This window comes from Fringilla coelebs (assembly GCF_963513975.1).
Source record: "Fringilla coelebs genome assembly, chromosome: 17".
Taxonomy (NCBI): domain Eukaryota; kingdom Metazoa; phylum Chordata; class Aves; order Passeriformes; family Fringillidae; genus Fringilla; species Fringilla coelebs.
The window spans coordinates 12,850,281-12,866,996 of record NC_140043.1 but is presented as its reverse complement, the minus strand read 5'-3'; the positions used below and the strand labels follow the sequence as shown (position 1 = coordinate 12,866,996).

At 46.2% G+C, this 16,716-nt stretch overlaps 1 protein-coding gene across 6 annotated transcripts in view; it reads right to left on the bottom strand.

Moving 5' to 3' along the window:
* KDM2B (lysine demethylase 2B) overlaps positions 1-16,716 on the bottom strand; it is a gene marked incomplete at its 5' end in the record, with an annotated part of 103,802 nt that overhangs the window by 16,874 nt on the left and 70,212 nt on the right. The window lies entirely within an intron of this gene.

Here is a 16,716-nt window from a genome sequence, read left to right as displayed (position 1 = left end):
GTCCTAAGTAAGGTGTGTGGCTTAGGTCAATAGATGATCTGTGCCAGTGCTCAGCTCTGGGCTAGAGATATCTTAGATTTGTGCTCAGGTTAAGCCAGAAGGACTTCCTCTGCTGAGTCCAAGGAGCAGCAAAAGTGATTTGGTGGTTAGGTACACCCAGCCAATGGCTCAAGCCTCCAGTCGTATCCCTAAAAAAATCAGCAGAGCATGAACTACTGCCAAGCAAAAAAGTAGGAAATAAAACATAAATGCTACAAAATGCTTCTAAGGTAGCTCCCCTCCTATCCAACACCAGCAAGTGCTCAAAAATAGAACACCAAGTGATGATGTGTAAAGGCTAAAAAGGGCATCCCAGGTCTAGATTTCAATGACCTTTAAGACAGAAACTAAAGGAGCATGAAAAGATTTGAAATGATTAGGTTAACTGCAACATATTCACTCTGGACATCCAAATTTCATGTTCTCATCAGAAACTCCCTGTTATACACAAGAACTTACAGCTCAAGCCAGACATCACTAAATACCATGTAATTGTATGGAGCTAATTATGCAAGAATTGGCTTGGCTCATATTGACCCCTGACAGCTTTCTCCATAAAGATGATAATAACAGGACTGCAAAGTTCATTTGGTTTAGCATTTATACAACTCTTCCATTTTCTGCACATCTCAGCAGATGACCAACAGACCACCTAGTTTCACTTTCTGTTTCTGTTGAATTCTGGGCAGTCACCAAGGCAGGGGCAGCTTGGCTGTGAAGAGCCATGCAGAAATTCCACCAGAGTTTTTAAAAGAAGAGATGTGCAAACATTGCACTGGGTCGTACAAAAGCTTCCCCAAGTGTCCTGCTGTAAAACCCTGAAGAGAAGCCACACTGCAGTGCATTTGATCTTCCTCCCAGCTGACTTAGCAAAGCTCCAGTGACTTTCTCTAAGCTGCAGAGAAGTGCTGATATTTTAACAGCCTCCATTCCCAGGAATCTCAGTGCTAGAAGAGTGAAGAAGTCAGGAGCTAGACCCCTTAAGTATTCTCTCCTACAGACTATCATTACTGAGGTGGGAGAAAACACTACTTAGTCCATGAGGTTGCAAAAATTTCTGCGAAGTTTTTAATTTCACTCCTCCAGAACAGATTTTGCTCCGTGTGCAGGCTGAACCTCACTGTGCTGTGTGAACACGGATGAGCAGAGCTTCCTTCCCATCGGCAACCGCAGCAGCCGCCTGGATTGCAGATCAATGTCAGACACTCTAAAGAATAAATATTTACCTTCTAGACCAACTTTCCAGCCTCTCAAGGATAAAGTCGGCTCTGGCAGGACTGGCTTAGAGGCAACCTAGATAAGAGATAATTTTCTTCCTCAGCATGAATCACTCCTCCATTCTATCAGAGTCTCCTTCAGCTAGGAAGGGAGGCGAGACACGAACCAAAGGCTGGATAGCAGCGGGAACAAGTTAAACCAAAACATGCACAACAACCTTGGCAGCTCCCCTTGGACAACAGCACATGAAGGTTCTGTGTGAGCACCTGACTCCTTCCTACTGGGAAGCAACATGATTAAGTTTGAGGCAAACAACAGCTAGGACACCGTGAGAATGCTGTTTTTAAATGCTTTCAAGGAAAAATCAAACTCTGTATTTTTCCAGCTGAAAGACAACTCCTGCTTCTGCCACAGTGATACGAGCCAAGTCCTAATTCTGAGGACAACAGTTTAAGTGCCAGGACACTGCAAAGACACAAATGATAAAAGGCATTGCTTGAACACAGAATTTGAGAATCCTAAAAAACCCACAAAAGCAGGAAGGTGAAAGTACAAGAACAAGTCTGAAGTCAGACCACACCACACAACTCAGATTTTCTTCCAGACATCACCAGAACACAGCAGAGGTGCAGACCTCCACCTCACTGTATGGAACATTCTTGCCTACCCAAACCTCTTCACTGCTCATTAGCAAATTGAACTAGCTGGGTTTGTACTAATTTACCAACCAACCAATCCTCAATCCAAGCCACGTTTTCACTCCAGGATGTCGCAGCCAGCAAGGCTGGAGAGGCCTTGCAGGAATTCCCATTCGTATCTAGTTTCAAGGGGCTCCAAAAGTGGTCGCTTAAAAACCTCCACAGAAGAAAATCTGGCCTGGGATTCAAGGGGGTAGAAGGAGCCTCCAACATGGCTTGGGGTTTATTTAGCACATGGCAGACAGCCAGATAAATTCCAGGTCGATGTTAGTGAGGAGATGCTGCAGGATTTCCAGCTCAGACTGCAGTTTTACAACATACCAGGCCTGGTAATGAGACTGGGTAAAATCTCCTTCAAAGCTCCTGTCCCCATCTCTGTACTGCCACTTGCCACCCTCCCAGCACAACTCCATGGATTTGTCTTGCAAATAATGAGCACATGGTAGGGGATGGCAGCACTCCTTACCCTGGGTGGCCAGCAAACAGCAGCTCCAGGGCCTGAGGCTCAGGACTGGGTGTCACACCCCTTGGGGTGACACAATCTCACTCCTGTGGAGGGGACCCCACCATCTCCTTTCCCAGGGAGATGCAACTCTCAAGCACACCCTGGACCTGACGACTCTGTAGCCCCCCACAGCTGTCTCAGAGAGCTGTCAAAGAAACAAAGATTGTACCAAACTTGAAGATTTTTTCCCCCTTAAACCTTACAAGAGAAGCCAGGGAGCTGTGACAGAGCCTGCCTGGAACACACCACCAGCCACCATGTTCTCCAACATCTCCACAAGACCTGTGCTCAAAACTTCTATGGCCACTTCAAGTCTATAAAAGAGAGGCAGGGAGATGCTGGAGTGGTGACAGCCACTCTGCCAAGCTCTCGACAAAGGCAGAGCGAGCAGCTGCTGAAATGTATTAGCACTAATATCTTAAATTCACATCTCTATTACACTGAAAATTAGGAAGCTGGTGGACTTGCACAGGACACGATGCTGGCTTGTTTGCTTTTTTGCTTTGTTTGGAGTTTTTTTGTTTTTGTGGGGTTTTTTTCCTCTTTTGTGGGATTTTTTTTTTTGTGCTCTTTGTATTGGTGCTATGACACACAAAGGTAACTTGCTCCCATTCCCAAGGCAGACAGAGCACCTGGGGGTGAACGTGGGCCATCACATGTACTATCCTATGCACTACAAAACCATTTACAAGTCATGAAGTTGGGCTCACCCTCCCACACCACAGTGCTTAAACATGCCCACCCCTCCACCAGGAACTGCAGCGATTTTCTGAAGTGCTGGCCTCCTACAGACCCCAACAAATTCAACACAATTAGGGGACTTGGGGTGGTCACCAGTGATTAAAGAGTCTCTCAACGGGGCTGTGCAGATCTGGGAATACACTCTGGTGCAACACTCACAATTCTAAACCAGCCCTAGGAAATGAGCTACCTGGAAGCCTCTCCTCAGAACATGAGTTTATCCTGGTTATGGACAAACATTTGGCTGCTGGGCAGTTTCCACTGCCTACTTACAGGTACCTCAGGACACTTCCACATGTCCCAGCCCTGCCCAGATGTCACTAAAAAACCACCTAACAGGGTCAGAAGGACCAGAGGCACTAAGGAATGGGCTCTGCCCTGAGCACTGCCCTTACTGCAACAGGAACATAATCCTGATGTTTACAGCAGCAAATTTCTAACCTTCACAATTACAAAGAACAACTCAAAAGACCTCAGGCAAACAAAAAATACCATGAACACCAAGCTTTAGAGAAAACACTGCAAGAGCTATCAGCCATTAAATGCATCATCAAATAGGTGCTGATGTTCCCCAGCTGCTGTCCCAACACCAACTGGGATCTGCCAGAGATGTCACCAGGCAACTTCACACACAAACTCCTCCACCCTCGAGAGGAAGATCAGCTGACCTTGTGACCAAGTCCAGAAGGAGGGAGGTCCTGGTTCTCAAAGCAAGGCTGACTAAGTCTGCAGCCTAGAAACAAGCTCTTCTGCAAGTGGCCTTTACCTGGGCACGGCTCTTATTCCACCACTCAGCTTCAGTGACCTGCTTTAAACTGCTGCCAGCAGCACCAAACCATTATTTCAGACTCAACATCTCCAGCAAAAACGTGTGGGGCTGTTCTGAAGGGCTTCTCAGGGGGCAGGTCAGTGAGACCCTGAAGCACTTCATTGCAACCAAGTACAACCTGAACAGCTCACGTAGTATCCACTGTGTACATCTCCCCTGGACAACACCTTTTGTGTGCAGTGTTCACTGCTTCAAGGTGCTGTGCCACACAAATACATCCCTTACATTTGCAAGACAGCAGTGATTTCCTTCTGTAACACAGACAAATTCTGATTATTCTCATTTACTGTAGTTTGACCACATCCACACAACCACAACAGCACCCAAAGATGAGAAATCAGACCTTGCCAGGTGCCAGTCCTGAGCTTAGAGCTTTATGTGGCATTGCATCCCAATGCAATTGTTTTAACAGAATTAGGATAGCCAAATCTAACAACCACTCGTTTCTTTAGAAGGTCTGATAAATACACATTAGGGGGCAAAATATTTTTTACAGAAGCTACGTGCATTAACCCACAATTCATAATTGCTGTCACCTAAAACACCACCCTAAAGGGGCTGGGTCATGGGCAACACTGGGCACTGGAGACACCAAAGGGTGGCACAGCAAAAACTTCTGGTCAGTCGGGTCTCCATCCTTTCCCACTGCACCAGAGGTACATTTTTTCCATCCAAACAGGGTGCAAGTTCTGGAGGACAATACTACTGTGTGCTGCCCAGGGCAGTGAGCAGCACTGTCCCCTCCTGCTCCAGTGCCACACTCCTCTCCCAGCCTCCTTATGCAGGGAGTTCTGGCGTTCCCACTGGAAACCCAAACTGACAATTCCCAGCAGTGGTGCAGACCAGGTAACTTTACCCCAAAATATGGGTACTGGCCTTGGCTGCCTGGCAGGGTCAGCCTGTTACACTCCCACTGGCAGGCACGGCACAATCACAGAACTGTTAAGGTTGGAAAGACCTCAGAGATCATCGAGTGCAACCATTAACACAGCACTGCCACGTTCACCACAAAACCACGTCCCCAAGTGCCACATCCACACGTATTTTTACCTCTTCCATAGATTCCACCACTTCCCTCAGGAGCCTGGGAATAACCACAACCAAGTCAACAGTTCTTCTGTATTAAACCTTTACATCTGTTTAGCAATTAACAGAAACCCTTCTCAAAGGAAGAACTCAGAGGAAGAAGGAAGGACAGGATGATGTAACTGCAGGAATGCAGTGGGGCCAAGGAAGAAGCTAGATTAAGAGAGCAGAAAACCCCACTGATGCCAATAACATCCTTAAGAGCTGTGTTAACTGAAGATCACACGCCGACACCACGGACCATGTCTGACTAAAGCCTATCTACCCAAAAATCTGCACATGCAAACTCCAGGAGAGCTGTTTTCCTCTCACAGTGAGTGTTTACAGTTACATCACCCTCCTTCAGAATACACTCCTGCCGGGGTGGAGGTGTCCTTCAAGTCCAAGGTCCCTCATTAAACAGCAGCATCGAAGGGAAAGGGAAGGCACTGGAACTTTTTCAATCCCAGCTATCCCAAATCAGCATTAATCCTCTCCAGATGTTTACTGCCACCATCTCCTCCACTTCATACCTACAAAATCTTTTTCTACCACAACCAAAGTACCTCCTGATGGCCCTTCCAGGTGACCACACAGAACTCCACTACTGAATCAGACTAATTTCCCACAAGAAAATAGAAAGAGAATAAAAGTTTATACTTTGCAGGTTCATCTGGGTGTTAATGACACTCCAGCAGCTTTTCTGCCAACATAGCAATGTTGTTTAGGGTATGATAAACTGGCACATCAGTGCCAATGTCAGTGCCCCTGTTTATTTTCCTCTGGTGGTGAGGAGGCAGAAGTTAGGCCTGGAGAGTGGAATAAGATATATTGGCAAAAACATGCTTTGGGAGATAAGCTTCAGCAAAAGTAGGAGCTCTTAAAACAAAGACCCCAGTAAGTTCCAGACTCGGGGCACAACACAGCTTTTTTTACTGTGGCTTTGGGACAAATCCCCCTGCCCCAAGTAGGCACAGTTTTCTCAGTTTACACACAGTCAGAAACCAAATTTCTTCACACCAGGAGTAACACAGCAACCTGGTGGGCTGGGGCAGGTGCTGCCCATGACACAGCCCCAGCACTGCTGGCAACTACCACAAGTGCAGTAATGTGCTCTGTGATCTAAAACTCCACAGACTTTTTGCCTTCTTAGGTGAGACAGACCAGGGAAAGAGGAATGAAAGTCAGCATTAAAAGTGACAAAACCTGTGGCTTCTACCTGAGCATTGAAATTGTGCTGTTCAACTGCACCCTTAGATGTGAAGCACCTGTTACGCATAAGGGCTATGGCAGTAGAAAAAGCAACATAATATTGATTGGACATGTCCTGTGTAGAAAAATAGGGGAAGCAGACATTAAAGCAGGCCTGTATGAAAATACAGCTGGAACTACATGAGGTGTTTTACCACTGGAACAGCTCTGAACAGAAAGGAAAACATTCCACAGCTCTTTGGTACATAGGTCACTGCGTTATAGTTTAGGACCAGACCAAGTTTCTTAAGAAACTCCAAAAGAAAGATTTCCCCTGTCTTGCATTAATTTTTGTTTCAAACTTCTAAGACACAAAAATGCTATGAAAGCCTCAGGTTTTAGAAGAGTTGAAGAATCCCAGAACATAACCAACTTTCCAGATTCATCCAGCAAGAACCAGCACCTCCAAGCAACAATTTCACAGCTGGTACAATACAGCTGAGACCAATCTGCTCTCCCAACCATTAGCTCTTTTTAAAAAGTGTGCAGTGATTGCACCAAGACACAGACACAAATGGAAAAGGCCTGGCAGGATAAAAAAAAATTAAGAAAAGGACTAGGACATTTAACTACTATATCTGAGAGCACAGCAGTGAACTCAAAAGCAGCACAGGCCTGCACATTCACACAACCCTCAGAATAAGGTAAAGGCTTAATAAAGTTACTCCTGCAAACCTCAGCTTAGGTTCTCAGACTGACACTGACCAGGCCAGTGCAGCACGTTGTGTCCCCCAAGGTTTCTGCACCAGATCTGCCATCCCTGGGGAGCACCCAAGGCGCACCATCACCCCAAACTCTTTTTCGACCCTGTTTTCTATGCACATTTCTGAACCAAAACAAGGTAAAGTTCTTCAAAACAAGATGGGTTTTGGAAGATAGTCTTAACACCTGGACTATGTAGAAACTTGTCTCTAAATAGAAAATATCAGGCTATTTTAAAGAGCTAAACACCTCGAGTTAAGAACAAAACTATCAAGTTTATGTTTAAATTACATACACATGTTTAATACTATTCCTGGTGCATTTTTAATTGCTTAGGCAGTTCTTAGAGAGTAAAATACGCAATCTAGAACATATGTTCTGGATTATTTTTCACAGATTACTTCATAAATTCAAGAAGTTTATTCTCCTTCCCCCACAGGAAAAAAAAAAAAAGCCTTCAGAGAATAAACCCTGCAAGTATTAATAAAAGTTCTCTTTTCATTCCGGCACACATCCTTCTCTTTCTTCTACATCCCTCGTCCCTGGGAATGGAAAGGAGGCTTTGGCTATAAATCAAACGAAGACAAGGTAGCCAGGCTCAGCATCAGACTCTCCCCCAAGTCCCGCAGCCCTCTCAGCTATTTGAGGAATCTTAATAGGAAAAAAAATAACAATTCTGCCGCGGACAGGGCAGCCCCCGAGAGGCAACAACCACCCGCTCGCGGCGCGTTCGGGGCCCTGGGAGGTGCCGAACTCGCGGTGCCCGGGGCGCCCGCGGCGGGCGAGGCCGAGCGCCCCGGGCCGGCCCCGCGGAGGCTCCGCGGCCCCGCCCGGCGCGGTCCCTCGGCGGGGGGCGCTGCCCCGGGGCCGCTCCCGACCCCACATTGTTCCCGTCCCCGCGGCCGGCGCGGCGCTGCCCGGCCCGGCCTCCTCCCCTCCCTTCCCGCTGCAAACTTCGCCGCCCGCCCCGGACCTGCTCCGGCCCCAGCTCGGGCCCCGGCCCCGGCTCGGGCTCCGGCTCCGACTCGTAGTCCTCCTCGTCGGCGCTCGCAGACATGGCCATGGCTCATGGTGGGCCCAGGCGGAGCCGAGCTGACATGGCTGGAGCGGCGCTGCTGGCGGAGCCCCGCTCCCCGCACACACACACACACATGCAGGAGGAGGAGGAGGAGGAAGGGGGGCCGTGCATATTCATGCCAGGCAGCCAGGAAGGGGCTGGCCCTGCCGGCACGACCAATCGCGGGCCGCTTCCACACCGCCGGCCTGCGGGGACAGCGGGCACCGCGCGGCCGGGGCACCGCGGCCGCCCCCCGCACACGGCGCGGCCGGGGACGGGGGGCTCGGCGGCCCGGCCGGCGATTAGTCCCCCGCCGGTAATGAGCCCCGAGATGTGCCGAGGGCCGGCGGGGGCGGGCCGAGGCTCGGGTGTGCCGAGCGGCGCTGGGCGGGGAGGATGCGCGGCCGCCCGCGGGGCGCTCGGCGCTGCTCGGGCTGCTCAGACAAAGGAGACGCGCACAGACACACACACACACCCTGCACCGCGCTACCTGCCCGCTCCCCTCCCGCGGCGCGGGGCGGGCCGGCGGCGGGGAACCTCCATCCCTCGGCGGGAGGAAGGCAGCGAGCAAACTTCCAGATTCCAAGCGGCAGAACCAGCGCTGGGATAAGATGAGGCGACCCGGCTGGTGGAGCTGCTCGCATCTGGCCTCACGCTGCTCCTTGTGCAGGCACCCCTCTTTGCCTTGCTCCCAAGGAACCATTTCTAGCCGTGCTCTGACCATCCTGCCCCGCTGCTGGGGTTTCACAGTGAGATACCCTCCCCGCAGTGTGACATGTTACATACACACCGGTCAGCTGGGGACCTGTTCTGGATCCAAAGGTCCCAGGGCCAGCACCTCCACATGGACACTGCCTTTGCCCTCCAGAACTGGAGGGTCACAGGCCTGTATTTGAGTGCTGGAGATTTAAATTTCCCATTGGATTTATGGGCCTGCTTTCAGGGGAAATCCCGATTCCACTCAAGTTGTTAGGATTTTGCCTCCGGCTCCTACGCCCACAACACAGAATTAAACATGAGATTAAATATTTGCATGTGCTGAGCAACCAAGAAGCCATAAAGAAGCACATCTAATGGTCCTTGCATCAGGATTTTTGCCAAACTAGTTTCAGCTCGGTTCCCTCGTCTGAATTACCACACGGCACAACCACTTTGGGTAGTTCAGAAGAGGCAGCAACAGGCAAGAGCTGGCATGGGAGCAAGCAGCAACACAGCCCTTGTGACACCAGGATCCACACCGAGCCTGGTCCCTCAAGTTTAAGTACCAAAACACAGACAAACTTTAAACACATATTTACAGGCAACTGCTGATAAAGCCATGTGAATCTTGTAATTATGCCCCTTCCTTATTTTCAGTACATTAAATATCCATTGAGTGCTGTACTCCTGTCCTTTGCCAGCTCCAACTCATGATGGGCAGGTGATGGTGTTCTCCCCATCCTGCTCATCCACCATGCTGGGAGCAAAGCATTTACTCACAGCACATGCAGGGGCTCCCAGAAGGCCATGGGATGTGCTCAGCCTGTCTCCTCAGGTTTCTCTCTTCCCCCATTGTGCTCCCACACAACCGGGAGCAGGAGCAGACGAAAGCTGAGGCACGAAAGGCATGTGCCTAAGGCCTTGGCTTTCAGAATCACAAGGTAATATCAGAATCCAATGTTTTCTGGAGGAGAGAGGAAGGGGGGGATGCATCTCATGACAGGCCTACAATGTTTTCAAGCACGAGCAAGAACGTGGCTACAGCCGTGTTTGTGGTGCCATAACACACCTGGCCTGCAGCAGCAGCAGGAGGACAGATGACATCCGGAAGGAAAGTGCCTTGTCCCACACCTGCCCCTGGGCACACCAAGTCTCCACTAGCCCAGTTCCCTGCAAGGCTCCCTGTAACCTGGCTCACGCTCGTCTGTCCCTCCGGCCTTTTGGCTCCGTAATCCAGACGGGAGAAAAAAATAACTTGTGACATCCCCCAAGGACAATCCAGCAGTCACACCACGGCAAAATGTCATTCACAGCAAATTAAATCATGACAGAGATCATCCTACTCCTCTCAATCTGCAACACATTCCAGCACTCCTGATGTTGGCATTGGCCTCTCCTGGCTGCAGCAGGTTCCTTCCCAGTGGAACCCACAGCACTGCCACGCTGCCCTTGCAACAGCACCACAAGTGACAAGTGAGCTCTCATTACAGAGCCTGAGTTAGGACAGACAGCTCACACGTGCCAAGATCTTGGAATGATTTCCAAAAGCTAGGTAAACTTTGCCGAGATGGTGTTTAAAAAAAAGGGATAGGGTATGATATAAAATAGCAAATTGGGAATCAGCAAGGGGGAAACAACACAATAAAATAATTGTTTCTGATTATAATTGCTCTCAAAAAAACTTATCCTGTACAAGAGCAGCTAACCATTCAAAGGAATATTTAATACACAGAAGGAACTATTAAGAGAGCATTTTCCAGCTCAATTCTTTCAGCTTGTCTGCACTACAGAACACTAAATTACAACAAATAGTGAGCAACCCTTGTGTGAACAGCATCTAGTTGCCCAGCCTGGTGGAGTTTACAACGGTTTAGAACACAAAATAAGCAGCAGTGACCCCAGTCCTGCCTGCAGTGACAGAACTGTGTCCCTACTTCAGCTTAGTGTGATACAGTTCAGTAATAAATAACATCCTTAATTACGCTGCTGAATGAGCCATAGTGAAAACTGCATGAAAACAGACAGCACCTTCTATTTTGAACTGTTGCTTTGATTGCACCTCACCTGAAGTCATATATAAGTCTCATCAATATCATAATCTTCTCCACAGAAACCAATTATGTTGTCACAAACTGAGACAATAACCTCAAGCGAAGAATAAACAGCAGGAGCAGATGAGTGCCAAAGAACCAGATTTTATTCTCATGCAAATATCCTTAAGTAGTAAAACCAAGCTGGGGGAGGACGACTACAACCCCTGTGCTGTACTCACTCACTCCTGAGCATCTCCTGTACCAACAGATTGCAGCTGCTGCTGCCAGCGCTGAACAGGATCTGTGTTTTCCTATTACACACCAGAGTTTATGAGTCTCAATAATGAAATGAAATAAAGTTTTTTATGTGTCACAAACACACTTTTGATTTAACCTTCCCTTGAAACGTTTTATGCATCTTTACAGAATCTTATATTTAGCTGGTATTAGAAAAAAATATTTATACAGAAACAATTAAATTTCAAGTTGATTGATATGTAAGTCCTTGGAAAAAGATGTGATTTGAGCTGCTGTAGGCCAGCACATGCATTTTTGAAAAGGAAACCCACTGAGATGTTTATGAATCACAATTATTGACCTGTATCAGAATAAGAGAGTTACCTAGTAGCTTTCTAAGGTTCATTGTTTTGGTGTAAGTGTCCATTCACATGAAATACGATCTTAACTGTTGGGCCTGGGCAAATTTCACAACACTTTTCTCAAGAGTTTTAACCAATATTTCAGTTGTATTCTCAACACTAGCAATGACAGTCTGACAGCCTAAATATCCACAATCTCACTACCTCCCATCTACTTCATCTGAACTATGACATAAGAGTTGTCATCAGATGCACTGAGTATCTGTCACAATCTTTTCAATAGAGTCTGATTGATCAACTTTAAATCAAATAAAATAAAGCAAGATGAAATAATATTGACTGCTCCCTCCATGCAATGCTACTGCTCATACTTCCCTAACCAGTGTCCAGCACTGTTCCAGGAGAACCAAAGGCAGCAAGGGCTGTACAAACACCTCCTGGAGGACACAGCCTGGGCCACTGCAGCAGAGGAGCAGCACCCAAACAAGAGCCCAGCAAACCCTGCTGACAGGAACTCCTCACTCAGAAGCCTTAAAATCCAAATAACCCTCCCCAAACCCCAACAGCCTGTCCTCTTAAAAAAGTAATAAGTAAGACTGCAGAATGGTGAGACACGGACTTCATCTATCACACAAAACAGACTCTTCTTTGCAGGAAGAGCCATGACATGATTGGGACTATCCACTAGGAAATGAGGGAAATCCTGCCATGCTTCCTTCTTCCACAGAGCCTCATGGCACAAAGCATTTCCACAGCACAGTTTGTGTCTCTAAGAGCCATGTTCTGTCAGCAAATGCAAAAACTAGTGAAGGAGGTTCCTAAGAAGATAAGCAGTGACTGCCATGCTGTGGAGGAACATGCAAATAGATGTGAAAGAGTGGATTAACCGGAATAGGAAACCTGCTTTCCTGCAAGAGGCTCAGTGTGCTCTGACACACAGCACAGAACGCTGGGAGAGTCAGCTGTGTCCAACGTGTGGGCAGCAGCCTGAAAATCCAGAGACCAAACCCAGACACACGGTGAGCAAAGCAAAAGCTCAAGGGCAGTTTGCCTATGAGGGCTCATTGCTCATTGTTCTTACCTACAAACTTGACTTGGATTTGTAGGGTAACATCCAGGACTAACAACAACTAAACCACACCAGGCTAAGACTCGCAGCTGCTTTGCTTTTATTGGAATGTACCCATACATTTTGTTGTATTTGTTATTTTCAAAAAGCAGAGCATTGCTGTCCCTCTTCTGTCTGGTCCACTGGTGCCTGCAGAGAGTCCTGAAGTTGAAACAAGCCCTCATTTATATTCTCAGCAGACTTTAATTTCAATGTGCTGTGGAACTAAGAGGAAGCCATCTTCTTGGGGACAGAACATACAATTCAATTTTGTTCTGAAAAGTGCACGCAGGATTAATGTCCATAATTGCACGGCCTGTACTGTGGAATGACAAACGCCTTTCCCACTGCTCTGCCAATGTGCTTGATCCAGAAACAAAACTATTCACTTTCAGATACATCCTCAAAGCTTGGATGGCTTTGATGTCGAGGTGGTGGAGAGCAAAAGGATGTTGGAAGTCTTAAACCAGGTTCAAACCTTAGCCCCTGTTGGCCAGCTCAGCCATAAACGTAGGCCAGGCTCCTGGTGATAAAATCTGAGATCTGTCAACTCATTTCACATAGACTATCTAAGGAAAAGGTCTTAACACTACAGAAGTTTCATCAGCACTTATACTGTCATGAAATAAAGAGAAAGCTTCTGTCTTGAAAAATGGTAGTCAAGGCGTAGTTGGGGAAAATTCATATTACTGAATATTCGTGTCTGCGGTAGAAGAATGACAATGGCGAGGAATACATAAATCTTCTTGTATGATACCTGGAGCACAACAGTTGGAAAACAGAGATGTCTGTTCATTTTTTTTCCCAATCCATTTAGATTTCTAGTCAGAGTCAAAATGGCTCTAATTTACCTGTTTGATGTATTAATCACATAAAGGCATTGGTCAGATTTCAAAGCAAGTGGCTGAGAGTTGATAAGAAGTGAAAATATTAAGTCAAAGATGGAAGATTAAGAAGGTGCTCATTCAAGTCCTTGCTATTTATAATTACTCCCTGAAGGGACACAATATTTCAAGTACAGCCTCTTGAGGTGAGAAATAATCTGTCAAGTCACCAGGCAAAGGTGTTAGAAAAATACTGAGGCAATAGGCAGTGAGCTCTTTTGGAGAATCACGGAGTGGAGTGGGTTGGAAGGGACCTTCAAGGCCATCTTGTTCCAGCCCCCCATGGCACGTTGGGTGGGATCCACATCCACCAGACCCTGGAACTGCTCGGGTCAGCACCGAGTTACTGCACAAATGAATTTGTCTGGAGGACTAATGTGTGTTAGAGACTGAAACAGTGCTCAGAAAAATAAACAGGTCAGGCAAGGAGCTGCCTTCCTGGGCAGTGCTTCCCTGGGAAAGCAGAGGCTTGACAGGAACTCCCAGTAGCTTTCACTCCTTTGCACTGTACCTCGAGAAACCTTTGGTTCTGGTGCATCAGGTTTTTTTCCTGCCTCCAAGTGTACTTAGCAGGGGAAGGCCTTAGTTTCATATGTGTACAGCTACTGTGGGAAGTCCCCTAAAAAAAATCTTCCCCAAACATCAACTATGTGGTTTTGTGTCTTAATAGATTTGTCAGGAGCCAGAACTGGGGTATTTTTCTTGAATATATTTCAGCTCTCTCCTACCACATGGCATCTACTATCCTACAGTGTAAAAGAACACAAATTATTCACAATTATTTAAATCACTGATTCCAATCACAATTTAAATCAGTAAAGAGAAAAACAAATTTAAATTGATTTAAATCCTCGATTTCTTTTGTACTTGTGTTATTTTCTGGGAGAAGAGTAATTATTAGCATCTGATAACTATGAAGAAATGCCTGATTTGCAGTAGATTATGAACTTTATAATCAGGACTTTTTATCAACAAAAAGGATTCACAATACACACATATTTGTATATGCAAATCTCCTTGTAGACTACTGGCATTTAAAATTGCTGTTGACACCAAACAGAGTTCAGGCTCTGCTGTGTGGGATCATTTCAAACACCTTTAAGCTGGTGCCTGGCAAGAATGAAATGTGACAGTTTAAATCTTCTTTTTGCTCCTGCACCACTTGGAATGACTGATGGAAAACTTCTTTGAATCTCAACCAGAAAAATACACCATACAACAACTTCCCCAGAATCTCAACCACTAAATGCATCATACAACAATTTACACAGGGTTGTTTTGCTGTCTTATCTTTTTTATCCTTTCCAAGCTTTTTCTAACACCAGATAGACTCGATTTTTACTTTAATTCTTAAGTGCTTGTTTTTAATTATCAGTATGTGCTTTCTAATACATTTGTATTCCCACAGGAAGTTCCCTGAGTAGATCTCCATGGAACTGGCCTGTCTTAGGGAATCTGGCAGAGTTTTCCCACTGCTGCTACATGGAATGTTGCTTTCCTGGTGGTAGCCCCGGGCAGGCTCCTGAAGCTGATGCTGGTTTGATGTTGTGCCATTTCTACGTGCTCAGATCTGTTTCAGACACCGCTCTGGTTAAAACACTAATTGCTGTAACGAGTCCCTCACTGCTCCTGCTTCTCTGGGTGGAGCTGGCCCAACGATAGCTATGGCAGGAATTCTTAGGAAGCAAGCAAGTAAAAACTGGAAGCACTTATTCAAAGGTTTTCAGGAATGTTCTTTGTCCACCTCACACCTCTCCCCCTGAACTGAAAGAAAACCTGATATAAAACAATGTTCAGCACTTCTGGAAAATCACACTGGTTTCAATTTAATCAAAACACTCCATTTTACGCTCTACCCCCTAATTTTTGCATATGATTGAATTTATTGTGTCCACTGATTCTTAGTCCATGTCCTTACTATTTCTTAGCTTTGATCCAATGCATAATGTCACACAAAATTGAATCCATAAATAAAGGAGCTCTGTTTTTAAAAACTGGTAGATTTTCTTATCTTCCCAGCCCTTTTAAGGTGAAACACCAAAAAGAGGGAAAAAGTTTCCTTGCTGGAAATGGGTGGCAGACATATGCAAATACATAGGGAAATCTATGGGCTCCAGATCTGGAGATGGTGCCTAATCCTGCTGAATTTTATTATTTAAAATACAGGTTCATTCTAAAAATCTACCACCTTTTTCACCACAGCTGTCCACTGTTCTTGTGCGCTCTTTGGCTCAGAACAATGATCTGAAATCTTACTTCCAGCCTAAATCTATTTATGGTATGTTTATATTCACTTCTTCCCATGCCAACATCGTCCATTAGCTTAAATAACTCTTTTCCTGCCCTGATGATTATACTCCCTGAAGTCCTTACACAACAATCATCTCCCTCTTCAACTCTGCTGGGCCATGCTGAACCAGGCATGTCCTGCCAGTCTCTGCTCTCCAACATCACATCTTGTATGTATGTGGTTGTGGAGTCCCACATTCACCCTCACCTCAAAACTACCTATAATGGAACTAGAGTAGAGTAAAAACAAAAAGAAAAGCTCAAATATATGGTTTTTATACCAGAAAAGACTGAACTGACTTGTGATTTTCAGCTTGGAAATAGAGGAAAAAAGACTGAAATACAGTAATGGGGCATAAAAAAAATCCTCGACAGCAGAGAGATGAACACAGACCTCATTCAAATTTCTCAGAATGCATGATACAGAGGGCATGAAGTGTATTTATGATATTAAAGGCCAGATCTGAAACAACATAAGGAAGTACTTATCTACACAGAGCTTTATTAAACTGCAGGGGACACTGGCACTGGATGCTGAGGAGATCAAAAAGATCAACAGGTGCCACAAATTCTTAGGTAAATTCACAGAGAGAAAAAAATTCTACTAGGGAAAACTAAGCAGAAAAGATGAAGATATAATCTTCCATCTTAACAGGGAAGATAAGCAGAGGGAATCTCTGTATTTCTGCTTTGTTCCTACGACTCCTTTAGCAGCGGTGACGGCAGCACCAGGAACAGGACAGGGCCACAAGGACTGTGGGCTGCTGGAACATGACTGTCCTCAGCCTCAGGAATCACCTTTTGCTCTGCCTCTCACAGATTAGTTCATATGAGTTAATCCTTCTTTTTCAGATCCATGGATGTCTAATTCTCCAAAAAGATTTCTAGTAAAAATAATGGGGTACAAACTGAACTGCTGTAGGACAGAACTCACTAATGACAGAAATCAGATGCTGCCATCCTAGAAGAGCCCTTTCAATATGATGCCCTTCTGTGACC